Raw genomic sequence first — 7,482 nt, forward strand, 5'->3', positions numbered from 1 at the left:
TTGATTGGAACAGGGGCAGAAAATTTTCTTTGTTTTGTCTGTTTTGTTGAAATCAGGAGCCCACCTGGAGAACGAGGGAATACATTCAAGTTTTAGCAGTCAGGAGCCCGCCTGGAGAACAAGGGAGTATAGTTCAAGTTTTAGGTTTCAAATTCTTACTAATATTTGGTAACATGATATGGTTTACAATCACATATGTGCACAGCCACCAAACTGGGGCAGAGAATTTTCTTTGTTGTTTATTTTGTTGAAGTCAGGAACCCGCCTGGAAAACAAGGGAGCGCATTTCGAAGTCAGCAGTCAGGAACCCGCCTGGAAAACAAGGGATCACATTTCGAAGTCAGCAGTCAGGAACCCGCCTGGAAAACAAGGGAGCACATTTCAAAGTCAGCAGTCAGGAACCCGCCTGGAGAGCAGGGAGTATGTTTCAAGTTCCAGCAGTCAGGAGCCCACCTGGAGAACAAGGGAATATTTTCAAGTTCAGTGATCAGGCGCCCACCTGAAGAACAAGGGAGTATGTTTCCTTCAAGTTTTTCTTTTCAAAATCTCCTCTCTGATTTTAACATGTTTCTGATTTTGCTATGTTTTGTTCATGTTGTTCTCCTATCTGAGTTAGCATGTTGAAAACCCTAATTTCTTTTGGGTTCATTCGAGTTCTGAAACTGTTCGTTAGGTGTGTACCCATCTGTTTGCTAGTACTTGTTTGATTTATTTGTTTATCATCTTTTACAATCGATTGTTGTTGAAGCCCTAGGTCTTTGGGGTCTGAAATTGCTTGTTTGAGTACTTGACTCGACTAAAGCTTTGTTTTAAAACTCTCTTTCTCTTTGTGACTTATCTCACTATGGCTGAAACCCTAATTTTTAAAAAGGGTTTCCTCACCTGATATTTTCGAAACCATTGCATATCTTTGAGGCTATGTTTTCTTCTTTGTTGATTCAATGTGATTTTACCTACTTGATTACTATACTTTGAATGCTTGCCTTACTACTGAAACCTAGCCTACTTCTGCTACTACTGCCCTTTTGTGATTTTGTCCATGAGTTTGGCCTCGCATGTCTGATGACCTTGTTCACTTTATTTATATGTTGAAGTTTCTTCCTTGATTGATCTGTATCTTGTGACTAATTTCAAAGCTCTCCTTTTATGAACCCTGATTTCACTCGCCCGTTCAAAATTGATTGATTCTTTTTCATTTGTTGTAATATTTACCTTGCTGAATCTATTCCCAAAAATAAGTATATTTCTGTACTTAGACTCGATTGCTTACTTAATGTTTTTTACTACTTATTTTGTGGCAATAATCAGGATGTCTCTAAAGTAATTTCCTTCCTTATTTGAATCTGTTAAATAGTGATTCCTTAATTAAAGGAAATCACTTGTATGATTGATTCTGACTATAGATTGTTTCTATATTTGTATTAAAACTTTACTTATTACCTTCCTTCACTCGTTTTCAAAAGGCTATTAATATCCTGCACCCCTTTTCTTTCAAAAACAACGAACACAAGGAACGAAACACTTGAGTTCAGAATACACACTTCACTCAAAACTCTCTCTTTTTTTTTCTCTGTCACTACTTGTGTTGCTGCCTTGTCTAGCCGGCTGAAAGCCAAGGCTAGGCTGTGGAAATTTGCTTACGTTTCTTTCTGCATTAGCTTCTTTACTGGTATGTTCTAATTAATCTTCCAGCACCAACAACATGTTTCTTTACTATTTCCTTCACTCTTGCCTATTTCCTGCTTGTGTTAATCAAGTTCCATTTCTGAGCATGCTGTAATCTGCCCCTTTCTCTTCTGAATTAATGTTTCTTATGTATGAACTCTGTCATTCACTTATTATGACTCATGAATCCCAAACCCCCCATATCCCTATGTGTTTGTATTCCCTGGTTGGTTTGGGGCATGTCAGCATTAGACATTGCTGTGCATAACCCAAACTTGACCTTCCTTGGGGTCATAACCTTCATATCCCCTCTATGTGTTGTATTCTCTGGCTGGTTCATGGGTATGCCAGCACCATCTATTGCTGTGCATGTCCAAACCAGACACTTCCTAGGGTCATATGCTCCCCACAATGTATTCCCGAACCCTTGGCCCCTTTGTATGAAAATGCTGATTGTTAGCTTTACTACTACTGTTTTTTTTACCCTTACCCCTCTCTATTCTCCACTCAATTTTAAATCTCTGTTTCTGCACTTCTACTATACTCTTAGACTTAGGTTCTGCCCTTCTTGTGCGAGCCTTTCCTTGGGACCAATGAGCTCCCTCTGAACTTGGACACATAAGGGCTGGCCCTTCCACGCTGCACTCATCTCTATTTGGTTATGCAAACTTGGGTGTAAGCACTGCCTGGGGTCCCTTGAGACCCTTAGGGAACCTTGTCACACCCAGGTCTGGGAAATGCTTTGAGACAAGTGGCATTTGAGGTGATTTGTTCCATAACTCAGAGAGGAAGTCAGAATCAGGCTTCCTATGGTTGTAACTTCTTATTTTCACACTTTTCTGATGTAATTCAGTATTTGGTCTGTAATAATTTGTAATAAACATTGGGGCTGGTTAGTGAAAAGGGCTGGGTAATTATGCATGTTTAATTATTAGAAGGGTAGAGAACATGCCTATAGGACCTGTTTTTGTATGATTAATTCAACATTTAGATAATATGCCTATAGGATTTTTAGCCCGCATGTTTAATTATGCATTTAGATAACATGCCTATAGGATTTGTCCCAAATTCTGCATGTTTATTACCATACTTAGACACCATGCTCCTAGGATCTAAATGGTTACAATCAGACATCATGCTCATAAGATTAAGATCAGTATTTCTCCATAGAAATCATACCTATAGGAATCTCAAGTAAACCCTGCCTGTTTCATTTCACGTTCGACTAGATATCATGTCTATAGGAATTAAAAATCAGCAATAGTAGAGATCATGCCTATAGGATCTGAAACCAGTCTAGCTTAAAATCAGTTTGACTCATACTGTTCTGAACTAATTTTCAACGACTCTCTCTCTTCTTGCTAATACGGTTTTGAAAGCATGCCTATAGGATCTCAAATCGCTTGTTTTAATCGTTACTGCCTTGCCACATTCCGAATCAGTAGTAGATACCATGTTTATAGGATCTCGCCCAAACACCTAGGCAAGGCTTAGGTGATAACAATAATAAAACTGAACCTGCCTTTGTTAATCAGTAGTTGCTACAACCAGCAGGCAGGCCTAATTCGGACTTCTTATCTGAGTTATGTAATAAATTGGTCTGCTTCAACAACTTAAACTCCCCTTGCCTTAGTACTTTAGATCCGGACCCTGATTGTGTTTGAGTCATGCTATTTATGTGCTTTGCTTGAGAAGGTATACATGAGCCATTTAGTTGTTTACGTGCTTCCCCTTAACGTGCAGTCCTATGTGTTTTTGTATGTCGCCTTAGCTTTTTCACCTTTTGAAACCTCAAGGTCAGCCTCATATCCCCCCCTTTAGGAATAGTAGTCCTAAGTTCCCCCGGGATTGATAGGAATGGGACGGGTAATAGCATGCAATAGTGGTCGAGACCAATCCGCGCTTTAGTACCTTAACGGGGTGGGAAGGGTAGATATGTATATGATGACCGGTGCGCTAATACCACGTGTAGCCCCTTTTTGAGGAGTGATTACCGGGTATTGCATTGATGTGATCCATATTACAAATAAACCTAGGACCTCCCCCTCCTCTTTCTTTTCCTTTAAATATTTATAGAATTGTAATTTCTTTTCAAAATTCTCCCTTTAAATAATTGCTCTTTCAAACTCTTATGTGTTTAAAATTAATCCCCTACTATTTGAGCCTATAGTTGTTTACTTGCTAATTGCACAAATTCACAAAGAACTGTCTGGCCGGGAACCACACTAGTGGATCCTTAGGGGTGCCTAACACCTTCCCCTTGGGATAATTTCAAGCCCTTACCCTATCTCTGGTTATCAAAAAATATAGTTGTAGTTGAACCTTATAGGTGTTCTAATGCGCCCTAAATCATTAGGTGGTGACTCTTCAAATGCAAAACCCAGTTCCCAAAAGGAATGAGTTGTCCTATGCCCAAAATATCATAAACCCGATTTTCCGATGTAAAGAGGGAAAAAGGGGGCGCGACAGCATGGCGACTCTGCCGGGGATTTTCTTTAGGCTTTTACCATTGCAGATTATTCTTGTGAATTTGTACCTCTCTCTATGTGCAATTATCTGTTTAATTCCCTTCAGCATTTAATTTCTTCTTCAGAAGCAAAACTGACATGTCTTCCTTGTTTTCTTTCCTTTACTGCTGTAAATTATGAAACTGTTGTATTTATTGCTTCCTTAATGTGCAAATACATGTCAATATGTTTTCTTTTTTAATTATCGCATAATCATGCTCAACATCATACTCCACTCGTGCCAAAACAAATACGATGGCAACGATTATAATGAGTGGTTGTGCTCTTCCTATATCATTACCCCTAAATTCGGAAAGGCATATTTGCGGTAAAACTAGTCGATCAGCGGTGCAGTCGACAATTCCGAGCCTTCCCCCTTGAGTTGTCCACTCAAGGGTACCAGTCTAAAACCCCATAGAAACTTTACTCTGTTTAAACTGTGCATGCATCATCGTCAAACCTAGCCGGGTCAGTTATGTTCTGCTTCCTGGGTCTGATTGTATTCCTAACAAAGAAAGGCAAAATTCATACTAGGCTGGCTATGGTAACCAAAACTCTAATGGAAGGGATTGATGGGCAGGCGTTCAGCATCGTACCCATGATTATTGCAGACATATACCGAGCCTTGGAGAAATGTTAGTGAGGAGAAAAACACTTTGAAGGTTGCAATCTATTACTCCAACTCTGGCACATGGAACATCTCTAAAAAGGCAAATATCGACAAGAAATCTGGCGTAGGGACTGGGATGATCACATCGCTTTCCATCACCCAAAGCGAATGAATTACGTCCCCGACATGTTCGCTCAACCAGAGGATGCTAAAGGATGGGTTGAGCTATTTGATAATTTGACCGAGGAGCAAATTCAGTGGATGTTCGAATGGTTTCCAACGGAGGAGTTCATCGCCCGATCACGAGACGCACCTTTCCTGATACTGATTGGTCTCAGAGGGACACACCCTTACGTCCCGCTTCGGGTTATGAGGCAAGCTGGTAGGATACAGGTTATACCCAGGGTCGACAAAATGAATCATTTCCGAGTTGACTTCCAAGAGGATGATAGTCCTTACAAATTCCAAGCTCAGCATATATGGCACTGCAAGATCATAATGGGGAGAGATACCATCGAGCCAGACATGTATCATGCTGGTTGCACTCCTTTCTACTCAGGTTGGTTGGAAGACAATCATGATGGTCTGGGCCAGCTAGGGTTTGCTCGAGGTCACAGGATTATAGATGAAAGGGTCGAGGCGGAGGTCAAATCAACCAATTACGTAAAAGAATCTGGGAGTACGAAAGCGAGCACCGCGAGATACAAGAATCTAGCCAGAAGCTAATTGAGGAATGGAAGGACATGGCTGTCAGTGCCAACAAGCGATTGGGATACTTGGAGCGAGGCATAGTGGAGTTAGAGAGAAAGTTTCTCAAGAGAGTCGAAGACTGCCAAAATGCTGAAGGAACCAAAGACGAATATCTGGCCAGGGCCTACCTATTGTTGGGACTTCGTGAGTTGGGGAAACTGTTCGACAGAGCAAAGGATGCCGAATCTGGGGAGGGTCCTTCTGGGACCAAATAGATAGGAGTTTATCTTTTCGCTTTATAAAATGTAATAAGGCCAATGGCCATTAGTGATTTTATTTCTTGCTTATTTAGTGTCGTTTTGGGATTCGTCTATTTTTTATCAATAAAATGAGCATTTAGCATTCTAAGTTCTCCAAATCAACTTGTCGCTAGGCCTACCTCGGGCACACATAGGTCCCCAAATTAGGACACGATTTACATTCCCGCACTATGTGTTTAAATATTGCAATACTTCCTATAATCCTCACTAACTTGGTTACCTTTTTGTTTTATCTTTTTTTATTCCCCTCCCCAAAGGTTAGTTCGTGCACTCTGGCAACATCATCCTATTCCACGAGATCCAGGGGCTCTCCACCCACTCCTCCTCTTAGTCCTGTCAAAAACAAGAACAAAGGCAAGATGGAATATTTGAACAACGTCAGAAAGGATAATTCAACTGAACGGGTAGAGGCCACTAATGGTCATGGTACTCAGGTTCCTAAGGAAAATGTATCCCAACTTGAACAGAAATTGCTGAAATTCCAAGAAGAGCTCGATCAAGTTCGGAATCTGGCAAGCTTGTCATTTTCCCTCAGCACCCCGAATATCACCTTTCCCAATACTCAAAACCCTACACCACCTCAAAATATCCCGAAGCAACAGAATCATCCCGCTCCTCATACTATTCCACCAAAGACCCAATGCAACGCCTGCCATACCTCGAACAACACCCCGTTACTCATCCTAGAACTCCAAAACTCCACAAATGACCACTTCCACACCCACCATAATACCCCCATCTACGTGGAGACCATGCCACACTCCACTCAACCCATCTCAAGCACACCCGAGTCTGATGATAAAGACTTGCTCATCAGGAACCTGGCTGAGTAACTTAAGAAATTGACTAGCCGAATTCAGGGCGTTGAAGGAAACAAGGGAATTGAGGGGCTGAACTATGAAGATCTTTGCATATAGCCCGATGTCGAACTTCTCGAGGGGTACAAACCTCCGAAGTTCGAAATGTATGACGGTACAGGCGATCCAAGGGTCCATTTGAGGATGTATTGTGACAAGCTGGTTGGAGTAGGGAAAGACGAGAGAATCCGCATGAAGCTGTTCATGAGGAGTCTGAAAGGAGATGCGCTGTCTTGGTACATCAGCCAAGATCCAAAGAAGTGGTCAAGCTGGGTAGGCATGGCGTCCGACTTTATGGACAGGTTCAAGTTTAACATAGAGAATGCGCCGGATGTGTTCTATATTCAGAATCTAAAGAAGAAGCCTACAGAAACATTTCGCGAGTATGATACTCGCTGGAGGTCCGAAGCTGCTAAGGTCAGACCTGCCTTAGAGGAGGAAGAAATGAACAAATTCTTTATCCGGGTCCAAGACCCGCAATACTATGAACGACTAATGATGATCGAAAGCCACAAATTTTCCGACATTATCAAACTGGGTGAAAGGATTGAAGAGGGTATCAAAAGCGGTATGATTACAAACATCGAGGCCTTGCAAACTACAAATAAGGCCTTGCAATCCGGTGGTGTGTCCAAGAAAAGGGACGTAAGAGCCGTGATGGTTGCAAATCTCCTATCAAACACCAAACTTACCCAACACCTCCACTCACATATCGGTCAACCCCAAATTACCAAGCACCCTCCTACCAAGCTCCACCACCAACTTATCAGTCATCTCCACCTCCCACGTATCAGCCTACCTTACCCAGATATTCCCAACCCGCACATGTCTAC

The sequence above is a fragment of the Nicotiana attenuata genome, unplaced genomic scaffold (genome assembly GCF_001879085.1).
Source record: "Nicotiana attenuata strain UT unplaced genomic scaffold, NIATTr2, whole genome shotgun sequence".
NCBI lineage: Eukaryota > Viridiplantae > Streptophyta > Magnoliopsida > Solanales > Solanaceae > Nicotiana > Nicotiana attenuata.